We start from the raw sequence: 304 nt of genomic DNA, 5'->3' as shown, positions 1-304 counted from the left end.
CAGACTTATAAAGAAAAGAAACTGACTCCTTAAATAATCAAAGTAAATGGAATGCTAAGATGAAAATAGGGGAACAAAGTGTACAAACGAAGTAAACGAGGTTTACTTACCTCAGAGCAATAACATGCATACCCGAAGTCTGAAAAGAGACAAGTGATTGTGGGCACACGAGCAATGAGTAACTACCCCGCGTGCAATGGGGCTAGTTTGGGATTGTTACCTGAGGAATTTCATTCAAACGATTATTCTGAACGACCGTAAAGAGATTTTTCCCCTCTGTTGGACGAAGCATTACGCTTTCTTC

The sequence above is a fragment of the Penaeus monodon genome, chromosome 15 (assembly GCF_015228065.2).
Source record: "Penaeus monodon isolate SGIC_2016 chromosome 15, NSTDA_Pmon_1, whole genome shotgun sequence".
Lineage (NCBI taxonomy): Eukaryota > Metazoa > Arthropoda > Malacostraca > Decapoda > Penaeidae > Penaeus > Penaeus monodon.
The sequence above is the reverse complement of the archived record's forward strand: the minus strand, read 5'-3'. Positions refer to the sequence as shown.